Here is a 13,250-nt window from a genome sequence, read left to right as displayed (position 1 = left end):
AATAGGGATTTCTGTATGAACGTGTGTAAATGAGATTGCAATACGCGTTCTGGTGAAACTCTGGGATTGTCTCTAAGGAGGTGAAAAAGATCTCTCTATGTGCTTTTCTGGAGAAACTAGTTCGTTATTGCCTGATAGAAGGGTAAGGTAAGGGTAGTGCTGCTTTATCGACGAGTCTAAAATTCTGTGGAGGTAAGCGTTGTCTACTCCACCTATAGAATACTTGTGTAATTGAAAAATTCTATCACTTTATTAGCGAAACAGGCAAATGGTATTGTTTTCTGTAAGTTACTAACTGATTTTGTAAAAATATCTTGTAAATACGGCTTCTTGAAAAATCCTGTAAAGGAGGCGTCAGTCAGCGCTGCAGAAGCCAGAGCGCTGGTGACGTCAAAAGTGTCGCGCTGGGATTGGTCCTCGTGACCAAGACGGAGAAAGGGCTGATTGGTGCATCACAGAAAACAGCGAGAGCTATTGGTTGAGCACTACAGTGACATATCTTGTTCTAATTGGTTCGCTAGTGTGAACCGTGCTGTGATAGGTTGGTGTTACGGTAACAGCAATAGAATAGTACGTAATATTTTTGAAATCAGGAACTTTGTTGAAAATGGCTTACTACTATTATGACGATGACAAGAAGAAAACTTCATGGTTTAAAAAGTTGAAAAATATGTTTGTAAAATACAAAGAGGTAGTTACGAGAGAGGGAAAAATACTTCCTTCGCCAAAGACACCTGCTTCTCATATGATGTCAAAATATGGTTACCATACGTGTGTTTGGTTGGAGAATTGGGTACGGTATACCAAGGATGATGGTGTGTTAGCTTTCCCAGAAGGAGGATCTTTTGATTTGGCAATTTTGAGAAATCTGAGAGACAAAATTATGAAGCTTGAACCAAGACATAGACCAACTCAATTTGAGGCACTGGTCGAAATGGAAGATGAGATGCATGAATTGGAAAGTGAGAGGTTAAGCAGGCATATCAGACCAAGAGGTAGAGGTTGAGATTTATGGGGAGAAACACATGAGAGTAGAATGCGTAGATGGAGAAATGGCAACATGTGTGATGGCATGTATCCAGTTAGACTAGTGGAAGAATATGAGGGACAGAAATGTACAGAAAAGAAAAAGAATGTGGAGATAGGGAACCAAAGTTATGGTGAAAGTGAATCAGAGAATGCTGCATTGGAGGAAATATTAAATAGGAGACCTCCACCATATCAACCAGGTTCTTTATGGACTACCCCGAATGCTCCAATAGCAGATGAGAGAGTTCGTGAAACTCCGAGACAACCATCAAATTTCCGAGAATTCCCTGAAAGAGTAGAAACAAGATATATCCCAAGTACACCGATAGGAGAAGCTCGAATTTCCGGTACTCCTGTACAAAGTAATGACTCACATAAAACTGTGCTAAGTGCTGAAAGGCGAAATGATGTACAGCCAGATATTTCTGATTATGAACGTTCTGCACATGAATTGATCCAAAATCTTACGAAAAACATGGAATCAGTAACTGTCCCGGAAACAATAGGGCCTGTAATGCCAGTATTCGAAAATCAAAGAATAAAAGAGCCAAGTTTAACCATTTCATTTCAAAAGAGTCTGCAGAAAGTAAAAGAGAATATTTATCCTGATTTGTCAGAAATAAGGCGGAATATAAATGTGAATCCACCTGAATTGACTTTTAATCAAAGTTCGTCATGCAGATACCCGACAGGAGCAGAATCTGATCCTGCAACCACAGAGAGAAGTATAGATAAAATAGATCTTACTCAAACACCTGTAGGACCATCAGATAAAGAGTTGAGTGATTGGATTAAAACTTTAAAATTAAAGGAGCAAGAATCAAAAGTATTGGATGTGGCAAGTAGACATGGAAGAATAAATTTTTGGAACTATTGGAACAGACAGATTAAAAACGTATCAGGATGATGAGCTTATGTTTTTCTGCAAAAGCATAACATGGAAGGCCAAAACCGTGTATGATCAGTTGGAAGAATTGGCAAGTGAATTTGGAATAGAATTTTCAAAAATAAAATCATTGCAGAAAATATATCAAGTAGATTTTGCAGAAAGAGACATTGAGAACATGAATACTGCTGGGAGGTTAGCACAAATAAAATATTTGATTGTGCTGTTACGAAAATGGGGAGAAGTAAGTAAATGGAGAGTTAAATGGGCAAAGAAGAAAGAAGAAAATAGTGATAAATCCACATTAGCTTTTCCAATCTGGGAACAAGAAACATTGACAACTGAGTTTCCCATGAGAGAGATACCTGGAGGAGGATATGTACATGTTCCTTGGAGCAGACAAGATATATTGTCATTTACAAATGATTTTCCTAGGCAGAGAGAGAAACCAGTGGAATGGTATTGACAGGTAGACAGATTTGTAAAAGTGTCAAAAGTTTTACGGATCGATTTGGATGGATTGTTTGACATAGTGGTGCCAGCAGACTTATGGACAGAATGCAAAATATCTGTACATTGGCCAAGGGAAGAGTATCCCAGAGATAGAGTAAAAGGAGCCCCATCACCAGATGTAATGCGAAAGTACGAACAAGTGATAGTATGGCTGAAAAATAAAATACCTCCAAAGGAAACTGATTGGGTGAAAATAGACAGGACCACACAAGAGCCGAAAGAAACTATACATTCATTCTATGAAAGATTGTTATTAGTTTTCAAACAGTATAGCGGTTATGAGGAACTGAATGAAAAGGATATGAGCCACTTTGTATATAGATTCGTATATGGTTTAAGACCAAAAATTTCAGACATGATTAGACACAGCATGATAGGCTGGCAGTCGAGCTCAGTAGACAAAGTACTAAGACAAGCAAAATATTGCAGTGAAGAAATTGATGCAAAACAGAAAAAGCTGAAAGAGAAAGCCATGTGGGCACAAGTGAAGGTAGCGGAACAAGTAGCGCAAATGGAGAGTAAGAATAGAGGGAATCAAGGTAGTTTTAAAGGTAAACCTAAATTAGTAGGGAATACTGATGAATTGAAAAAGAAATTTCCATGTTTCAATTACGGCAAGTTAGGGCATTGGAAGAAAGAGTGTAAATGTCCGCCAAGACTTAATAGGGAAAATACACCATTGAATCCGCAGGTGCAGTTTGAGGTAAATCAACAGCAACCGCAACAACAACAGATAGCAAATCAGCAAAGTCAGGTGCCACAACCGCCACTGCCATACAGTGTAAACCAGCAGAGATACAGAGCAGAGACAGGATTCAGCGGAGGTGAACAGGTAAAAAGACCGCAAAGAGTGAATGCGTGTCCTAAGTATTGGTTACAAGAGGAGGATGGCAGTGAGCCGGATGAAAGTTTCTGACGGTGCCTGAGGGAGGAAGAAGAGTGTGTGCTCGGAGCCACTCTTGGGGTAGGCCAGTCAGGTCCATTTGTGAGCGGAAAGGTGAATGATGTAGAAATAACTTTCCTAGTGGACACTGGTGCTACCGTCCTTCTGTTAGATCAGTGGAAGATCAAAATCTTCTTCTCTCGGGAGAGACCATTCAAGTTGTAGGTGTAGCTAATAGACAGATAAAAACTCCATTGACAAAACCAGTTGAAGTAGAAATTGGAACCTTCAAAGATCTGCATCGATTTGTGGTGTGCAATAGTAGTCCTGTTAATTTATTAGGAAGGGATATACTGTGCAAGATGAATTGTGCCATATATTGTTCACCAGATGGCATAGAATTGCAAACTCCAGATGAGGATAGTCTGTATAAAATGACAATGCTTATGATTGAGGCAGAGCAGGACAAGCTATTTCCTGTTTTTGATAGAGAAAAGCTTCCTGTTGAATTGAAAGAGGCAGTGAAAGAAGGAGTATGGGATTTCACTGAAAAAGACATAGGATTGATGAAAGGTGTTAATCCTATAAAAGTCACAGTAAATGAAGGTGCGAGTTACCCAAATATACCTCACTATAAGATGACTACAGAAGTAATTGAAGGAATAACTCCAGTGATTGACAAAATGATTGAGCAGGAAATACTGAGAGAAATAGAAAGCAGTCCTTGCAATTCACCAATTATGGGATTGAAAAAGCCTAACGGAACATTTAGAATTGTGCAAGACCTTAGAAAGGTTAATAAAATTCTTGTCCCATGTTGTCTGATTGTTCCGAATCCAGCAGTGATTCTGTACCAAATTCCTCATGAGTACTAAAGAAATTCCCTCAAGACCTATACTTTTGTGTCCATTGACCCAAAAGTATGCGTCATATATTAGAGATACTGGAGACGTTATTTCCAAGATAGAGAGTATACCTTTCAACCCCAATACAGAGATCTTAGTAACGCTTGACATTGAGGCGCTGTACACCAACATCCCTCAGTGTCAGGCGTTACAGGCGGTGGCAGCACTTTTACACAGATATCCCTGCAACAGACCAGATTAACTCATATTGAAATGCTTGAAGGTTGTTCTGGTGAACAACTTCTTTGATTTCAATGGCTCGTTGTTTATGCAAATCAAGGGCACCAGCATGGGGGCATCTTGTGCCCCCAGTGTGGCTAATACGTATATGGGTGAGTGGGAACTGAGGAATATTTTTAATGAGGATGCTCCAGCTCCATTTTTTGAAAATGTTTTTTTATGGCGTTGATTTATCAATGATATTTTTTTTGTGTGGAGAGGTAATGAGACTGGCTTAAAGGAGTACATACTTTGGTTAAATATGAGTGATCAGAACCTTAAATTCACGGCGAATTATAGTACAAGCAAGGTCGAATTCCTAGATATTCTGTTCGAGGGTGGCAGTGGCAGCCTTCAGGTCAGTCTATATAGGAAGCCGACAGCGAAGAATACTATTCTACAATATGGGAGTTTTCATCCCAATTGTCAAAAATACTCTATCCCCTTTGGGGAATTTCTTCGCATTCGCCGCAATTGTTCCAACATGAGTGACTTTCATATCCATGGGGAAGCCCTGAAAAAGAGACTTATTAAATGTGGGTATCCCCATCGCTTGGTACGGCAAGCCTTCAAAAGAGCAAAATATTACAACAGAGATGCACTATTGAAGGGAACCAAATGAGAACCCCATGGGAGAGTCACCTGTGTGATTAATCATTCCTCTCTTAGTTTCAAGATTCAAAATATCATCAATAGAAATTGGAGAATTCTCAACTCTGATGAACATGAAATTCAGCTCCCTCAACCACTAATAGCCTATCGAAGAAATCGTAATCTGAGGGACCGATTGGTTCACACTAGGAATAAACCAAGGTTGGCTGAAACTCAAACCTCCTTAACTGGTCTTCCAATTATTTTGGGAAACCATAAATGTGGTTCTTGCCATGCATGTGACGCGGCTGTTGTCACCGAAACACTCTGCTACAACATATCAATGTAAAACTCAGGTCCCTCACCAATTGCAGGAGTAGTAACATCATATATATACTCCTTTGCCCCTGTGGCTTAGCTTACATAGACGAAACAAGTCATGAGTTTCGACATCGTTTCAGCGAACACAAGTCTGCAATAAGAACGGAAAAAAATTCTGCATCATTGGTCAAACATTTTCTAGAAAAACAACATCATGAAAAAGAACTCAAATGGTGTATTTTGGAAAAAATACAAACTAAAATGGGTCAACTGAATGAAACAACTTTTAAAAAACGAGAAACATTCTGGATCTTCCATCTGGACAGTATAAAACAAGGATTAAATGAGGACATATCATGGTATGTGACCAAATAGGCTCTAGGTGATACTAAGTCCAAAAATGGGAAGTCATTATTTATCTATTCCCAGGCATATACCAAAAGAAATCATGTCATTATAATCATGATTGTATTATGACATTTATGAATCTCATTTCGACTCTTAATATATGTTCTCCACATTTGCCCCCAAGATTTTCTCATGAATGACATAGTTTGTGTATTTATTGACTACAACCCCATTAACAAGACTGTTTAGGAAACTTATTTATACACAGTGGTTTTTGCATAGGACGCTATTTTAGATAGCTTCTCTAAAATGATGCAGATGAAATAACCTTGTTATTTATTCCGGAGGTAATTTTTTATTACACGTTCCAAAAACGCTGTGTTCATTGCGCTTTGATCTTACATCAAGCCCAAAGACTCTCTTAAAACAAAGACATAGTTTGTGTATATATGTGACAGTGACAGTACCTATAAAACTATGTAGGAAATTATATTTACGCACAATAGTTTTCAGTCAGAGCGTTACTTGCAATTAGTTATTATGAATGGTGCAGTTCAAATCTTGTCATTTAGTTCATAGGTAATTTTTACTATATGCTCTAAAAAATATGTGTCTATCACGCCTTACTTAACAGCTTCAGGTGCAGAGTGGTTATTTTTTTAAAACACTTACTACAGGTCACCCCAAAACATGTAACATTCTGCATTCCTCTTGTATCGAATTATATCTCACAAATCCATATTTACTTAAGGAACTAGTTTGTTGGATTGGCGGTATGTTTATCGCTGATTTTGTACAATATAGAGTATTGAAATCATAATATGTAACTTGGATACCCTTGGAACTTCGGCATTTACGAGAACTCTAAGATGGCGCCCGTAGTGTAGATAGGAGAGTAGTCCATCATCTATTTCTAGACCGGCAAGGATAGGAAGTTATGCTAAGATTTCAGCTGTAGGCAATATTGGCGTTGGCGCCCTTTTTTTGATTAAAAAATGCCGTATTTTCTCTACTCCTTCCTTTGCCACACAGCAACACGGGTTTGCAGGACATCTGTATGAGGAAGAGGCACAACTTTAGCTGAGCAACGGGATTGTGTAAAACTATACGGGACCTTTCGGGTTCCCGGTAGCATCTCCTCCGTGAAACGGCTTTTTTAAAATTTACGCTAATAAACATTGACCTCGCCTGTATAAGCCAATGTGATTTCAACTGAAATTTTTGGCCTCATTGTTAAAACAAACCAGTCGGTAAATGTGTTTACTATAATCTTTATGTATCAGATTACGGCGATTGCCAATAAGGAATGTTTGCCCTTTTAAAACTGTGAGCTTTTCCTCACACATTTTCTGACGGCAACCGTAACTATAATCTTTATGTATCAAATTACGGCGATTGTCATAGAGGAATGCTTGCGCTTTCAAAACTATGGGCTTTTCCTCACACATTTTCTGACGGCAACTGTAAATTAAGGGCTTGTAAGCAAAGAAAAGAGGAATAGTATAGCTTCGTTGTAGCCCTAACATTGCCTCGTAACAAAAAGGCAGACCATGTTAAAATATATATATACGTGATTATGGCAGGAATTCCTCAGTTATTTCCCATATTAATTAGGAGTATGGGGTTGTTATATAAGAGTAGTGGATTGTGATTGATAATAGTGACGGTGCACGGAGAGTGTATCAATTTCTTTAGTTTCACTAAATTGTGGATTATGAACCAAATAATAAGACCATCAGATGACAACATATGAGGAATAGCTTTGCCTCTATAAACGCTAAATGACGAGTTAGAGATTGGGTATACTGTCTGTACTGATAAAAATATATATTTTTTAATTGACAGCTGTCTTGAACTATGAAGATTTGAAGAGTGATTTGTATTACTGATATCGCGGATGTCTAAATTTACAGGTCGCACTAGTGGCATCCATGAAAATCGCGATCTTTGTACAGAAAGAGGGATTCCTGTATGCTATGATATAAATCAACCCAAAAACAGCTCTTTTAAAAACAAGGTCAGTCTGGACTAATATAGCCTTATAGCCTGCCGTAGAGGGCTATAGCAGCTATTAAAGGCCCTCTCCAGCGTTAAAGGCTCCGAGCCGAAGGCGAGGGCCTTTAACAAGGGAGAGGGACTTTAATAGCGGTATAGCCCATCTACGAAGGGCTATAAGGCTATTAGAACATTCTGTCACTAGAGGACAGAATGTTCTTACAAAAAAAACAAAGCCTTTTGGAAGCGTGAGGGGATTGGAATCCCCTCAGGCTCCCTGAACCCTTTGTTCACAGCCAGAGCTGTGAACAATGAAACATTGGAATGCTGAAGCTCCAGGCTTATACCAGCCATTATAAGCCCGGAGCACTCCATTGTTTTCAATGGAGCTCCCAACATTCCAATGTTCTAATACTGTGTAATTAAACTCCTAACCGTAACATAATTGTTTTTAAAAACTTATGGTTGTCCCTGGTTGGTGTGTCCCCTTCTACAGGAATTACGAGAGTGACTCATACCGTGTCACCATCTTTAGTGTGAAGGGATCCACCTCTCAGGAAGGAAAGGAAATAAAAGAAAATAAATTTGTGGCATAACATAGAAATATAGAAGGAAGGTTCCCTTAAACCTAAAAAGCTACTACGTAGATCATATAAGTACAGCTTCCTGACAGTTTGCTCGTATATGTCTTAGGAATTAAAATTTTCTTGACGCAAACCTGGACTGCTGAAAATTCCAGTACCTCTAACTGTATTTTAAGGAAGACAGCTGGCACATACATTGTGAATGAAAAGTAAGTTGTGTCGGTTGTTAACTTAGGAACAGGACTCTAGCATATCACACTGGCTGATATGTTTGGAGATCTGTCTCTTCTGCCTCAATGGATCTTTAGTTAAGGGTAGATACTTAGTAGGATACACCCATGCAATCTATGATGACTGTATTATCTATATCTTTTTCTTTTCACGGTTTGTTTCTAATCTATCTGGTGATGGCTTTTGCTTTTGAATGCGGTATGTTTAAACTACTGATACTATCAAATGAATCAGTTTGCTCACTAGCTAAATCTGTGATGGAGACCTTTTCACAGTTGTGTGGCCATTGGCCGGCTCAAGTGTAAACATGTGCATTATTGGTTTAAAACGATGTTCTATATATAGGCACAACAATATTTATTTTTTGATTTCAGATCCCCTGGCTTTGGTTGTGTAAGGAATGTTTGTATCTGCATAGGTCCTGAGGAAGGTGGTGGACAACCCACTGAAATGCGCGTCGACCTTGCGTGGAACCAATCTTTAACTTCTGATGGTTTAAAGTTAGGCAGAAAAAATCTTTTTCTGCCACATGACATCAAGATTTGTTCAGATACTGCATATGTATGGAGAGTGTGGATGGTAATTAGTTAGAATGAATGATAGTGTATGAGTGTAATTGCATTAATATTGTTGTGTTTTTATAGCCAAGGGGCTATTTACCATAAATTTGTTTTTGTACTTATTGGAATATGTATTTTGCACAAAACTATATATATAAAAAAGATAAAAAATATTTTATAAGAAATGAAAATGTAAAACAAAAAATGATGAATTTATAAGAAATGAAAATGAAAAACAAAGAATGATGAAATAAAATACCAAAGAAATGTTATTCATTAGTTCTGAGGTTATTGTTGTGTGTAAACAAAGTGAAATATGCAAATCATGTTGGTAATTAAAAGTATATTGGTCTTAAGGGAATATCTTTAGTACTCTTTACTTTTTCTCCCCTCTTTTCCCTGACCTCAAAGTAACGTTAGAGGGGTCCCCTCCTTTATGTGTGTGTCCAAATTCCTCATGATGCAGAATGGTACACTGTGATTGACCTGTGCAATGCATTCTTTACTGTTCCATTGCATCCAGAAAGCCAACCAATTTTTGCGTTCCGATTCCAAAATCGTATACTAGCATGTTGTAGAATTCCACAAGGGTACACTGAGAGTCCATTGATTTTTAATCAAATGCTAAAGAAATCATTAGAAGACTTGAGCATGCCTGGAGAGTCTGTGTTAGTACAATACATTGATGATCTTTTGGTTGCATCAAAAACAAAGGATGCGTGTGTAACTGACACCGTAGCATTGTTGAATCATTTGGCAGAAGAGGGACATAAAGTGTCTCCATCAAAATTGCAGTTTTGTCAAAATTAAGTACAATATTTAGGTCACAAGATTGCTAAAGGAATCAAACAAGTCACAATAGAAAGAATCAAAACAATACAAGGAATGCAGCCACCTAAAACTCAAAGACAGGTGAGAATGTTTTTGGGAATGGTAGGTTATTGTAGACAGTGGATTAGTGGATTTCCATTGATTGCAAAACCATTACAGAGACTGACAAAAGCAGATATCAGAGATCCCATTGTTTTGACCAAAACAGAGATGGAAGCATTTGAACAGTTGGAAACTGAACTGTGCGAAGCGCAAGCTTTAGGAATGCCTGATTATGAGAAGGAATTCGAACTGTACTGCAGTGAGCGAGAAGGATGTGCATTGTCAGTGTTGGTTCAGAGACATGGAAAACTGAGAAAACCAATTGCGTATTTCTCTGCTGTTTTGGACCCTGTAGCAAAAGCTTTGCCAGGTTGTCTGAAAGCAGTAGCAGCTACTAGTGTAAGTTTGAGGCAAAGTGAAGGAATTGTGATGGTATTTCCTGTGAGGGTGTATGTACCTCATTCCATGGAGATTCTCCTCACTAGAGCCAAAACACAGTATATGACCAACAGCAGAATGACCCGATATGAGAAAATAATTTTGGAGCTGAGAATGTGACCATTACTAGATGTGTAAACGTTAATCCTTCTACATTGTTACCTGACACCATTGAAGCAGAAGTAAAAAGGTGAACTTTATCACAAATGTTTGGATGTTTTAGAATACTGCACAAAAACCAGACCAGATATCAGAGATGAACCTTTACCTGAATCAGATTTTGTGTTGTTTGTGGGTGGATCATGCCTGAGAACGGAGAGTGGTATTCTAAGTGCTGCTTATGCCGTTTGTACTGTGGCAGAAGTGTTGGAAGCATCTTGCCTGGAAGGAATTCATTCTGCTCAAGTAGCGCAGTTGATAGCTTTGATATGAGCATGTGAATTGGGAAAAGAGGTGAAAGTAACTATAGTGACTGATAGTCAATATGGTTACAGAGTTGTTCATGATTATGGACAGCTTTGGTCCCAAAGAGGTTATTTAACCTCTGCAGGAACACCTATCAGGAATGCTGAATTTGTGTAAACACTAATAGATATGATCCATTTACCTGAGAAAATAGCTGTTGTAAAATGTTCAGCTCATAAAAAGAATGAGGATTACATTACCAGTGGAAACAATTATGTGGATGCAATTGCAAAGCATTGCGCGAAAAATCAAATTTCAATCAATCGAGAAAAGCTTAAAGAACATGTTCCGAGTCCTTTAATGCCAACTACTGTAGTTGAGACTTGGCAGGAAGTGAAACAGATACAGGATGAGGCATAAGCTGAAGAAAAAGATATTTGGCTAAAAGCAGGATGCAGACAAAGAGAGGAAGATGAAATTTGGGTTTACAAAGATGAAAGACCAGTAATGCCCAATAGCATAATCTCAGATATGGCCCGAATGTACCATGGTCAGGCGCACATTGGTAGAGATGCTATGATTCGTCTCTTTAGACAGACTTGGTACAATCCTAAGTTCAGGATGATTGCCGAAAGCCTGTGCCAAAGGAGTTTGGTATGTCAGCAATTCAATCCAAACAGGAGAACTGTTGTAAGTTTGGGAACCATAGGACGGGAGGGTGGTCCATTTACAAGGGTTCAGATGGATTTTGTAGACTTGCCCCCATGCAACAGGCTTAGGTATGTTCTTGTGATAATCTGTTTGTTCTCCTGATGGGTGCAAGCTAACTGTTGCTAAACTGTTCTTATGTGAAATAATACCACGTTTCGGTTTCCCGGTGACGATTGAGTCAGACCGTGGACCGCATTTCCACAATGAACTTATGCAAATGATCCGTGAAGCTCTGGACATTCGCCAGAAGCTGCATTGTGCTTACAGACCTGTGGCTTCAAGAGTGGTGGAACAGGTGAATGGAACAATTAAAAATAGAATTGCAAAAATGTGTCTAGCAACAGGACTTAAGTGGCCCGATGCCAAAGCTGCTTGTCTTAACGGCACTTTGAAGCATACCTGACAGGAAAACTGGACTAAGTCCACATGAGATTTTGATGGGCATGGTGATGAGGCAGGCCTATGTACCTGTTGATAAGTTGTTGATAATTAATGATGACATCATACTGCATTACAGCTTAAATCTGTCTGATGTGGTAACTTCTGTGCTTCACCAGGTGGGAACGGAGTCAAATTCCAAAGAGAAAAATCCAGCTCATGATCTAGTCCCTGGAGACTGGGTTTGAGTGAAAGTGCATCGCAGGAGAAATTGCTTGGTACCTCGGTGGCAGAAACCACGTCAGGTTATCTTGGTCAGTACTACTGCAGGTAAGTGTGCTGAATTGAAGAGGTGGGTGCCTGCAAGCCACACCATTTGTGTGCCTGCACCTGAATACCCATACGACGGTGAAAGTACAACTGACTCTGATTCTGAACCGGAACCAGAAAAAAACTCCAGATACTGAAGATCGACAGGAACGTCGACATCTGGAAATATCAGAAACCAGTTCTGTGTCTGAAGGTGAAGGTAAAAGGGAGGTTGTGGAGATACCAGATTCTGAAGATCAATCTGAAGATCCAGAATTGGTAAAGGCAGACACCAGTAAAGATGCAAAAGAATGTGAAGATAAAGTTGTTGAAGAGGAGAAAACTGAAGAACAATCTGAAAACTCTGAAGGCAGGAACGGAAATCCTGGGACTGGAGAAGAGGAAGTAACTCACGATAAGGATGAGATTCCAAAAACCAGTTATGAAGGTGTCCCTAACAGACTAACAGAAAAGAAAGCTGAATCAGATGAAGATAAAGACATTGTGAAAATCATAATCAACGATACAGTTGAAGATACAGAAAGTGAAACTCATGACAGTGCAGATGAAACTCTGGTAAAAAAAACCCAAGGAAAAGAGCTTGGAGAGTGGAGCATAACACAGTAGAGCCAAAGACTAAGAAAGTCTGTAAAGGAAATAATTGGCCTAAAGAAACTGGTGGATTGAGATTTGAACTAGTGAACAAAACAAAAGAGCCAGAATAGCAATTGAATGACATCACTAGCCAGAAAGAAACACTGGGAAAGAAAATAGAAATTAATCAAAGGCCAAAAAGAGTAAGGCGACCAAATCAGAAGAATAAATCACCTGAGTGGACATATATTGTCCTTCCACCAATTGTTGAGCTTAATAGCAACCAAGAAAACCTGTACTACCCAAAAACGATTGGAAAAAGTGAGTAAAGAAGTCAACTTAAGAAAAAAAAAGAGGAGCTCAAAGTAAATGATAATAAATAAAAATTCTGAAGTCCTGTGAGACGGATATTGTAAATATAGAAGAGGTCAGAGGTGACATAAGATCGAAGAAAACCTGTTAGAAATAACTAATTAT

At 38.8% G+C, this 13,250-nt stretch overlaps 1 pseudogene; it reads left to right on the top strand.

Moving 5' to 3' along the window:
- Positions 1–1,504: 1,504 nt before the first annotated feature.
- LOC147662755 (uncharacterized) lies at positions 1,505–12,806 on the top strand (annotated as a pseudogene).
- The last annotated feature ends 444 nt before the right edge of the window (positions 12,807–13,250 follow it).

The sequence above is a fragment of the Lissotriton vulgaris genome, unplaced genomic scaffold (assembly GCF_964263255.1).
Source record: "Lissotriton vulgaris unplaced genomic scaffold, aLisVul1.2 SCAFFOLD_2638, whole genome shotgun sequence".
NCBI lineage: Eukaryota > Metazoa > Chordata > Amphibia > Caudata > Salamandridae > Lissotriton > Lissotriton vulgaris.
Note: the sequence above shows the minus strand (reverse complement) of the source record. Positions and strands in the feature narration are given on the sequence as shown.